A 441-nucleotide genomic window follows, 5' to 3' on the forward strand; every position below is an offset into this window, starting at 1 on the left:
CCTCTCTCTCCCCCCTCTCTCTCTCTCTGTACAGGTCAAAGAGGTGGCAAAGAAACACAACATCAGTCTTCATCTGGACGGGGCTCGACTCTTCAACGCATCCACGGCTCTCAACGTTCCCCCCTCGGATATCTCTCAACCTTTCGATACAGTGTCCATTACTTTCAGCAAAGTAAGGGATTCTTGTTACTTTCAGCAAAGTAAGGGATTCTTGTTACTTTCAGCAAAGTAGGGGATTCTTGTTACTTTCAGCAAAGTAAGGGATTCTTTGGTTTTGTTGTTCTATATAGTACGTTAAAACACAGGAGCCAGTGATACTAAGTGTGATGTCTGTCATAGACTGATACATGTACCAGACGATTCACTAACATCATGGCACTAGTTCTATATATCATCGCATGTTGCACTCATGTAGGTAAACTTGAGAGACAACCTTTTGGT

At 43.1% G+C, this 441-nt stretch overlaps 1 long non-coding RNA gene across 1 annotated transcript in view; it reads left to right on the forward strand.

The window, feature by feature from the left end:
* Positions 1-124, forward strand: part of LOC101845287 — a 3,444-nt gene extending 3,320 nt beyond the window's left edge. The window contains exon 3 of the long non-coding RNA XR_221155.2: positions 35-124. This is a non-coding gene — a long non-coding RNA (uncharacterized LOC101845287). The remainder of the gene's footprint in view (positions 1-34) is intronic.
* The last annotated feature ends 317 nt before the right edge of the window (positions 125-441 follow it).

This window comes from Aplysia californica, unplaced genomic scaffold, assembly GCF_000002075.1.
Source record: "Aplysia californica isolate F4 #8 unplaced genomic scaffold, AplCal3.0 scaffold01109, whole genome shotgun sequence".
NCBI classification, from domain to species: Eukaryota; Metazoa; Mollusca; class Gastropoda; order Aplysiida; family Aplysiidae; genus Aplysia; species Aplysia californica.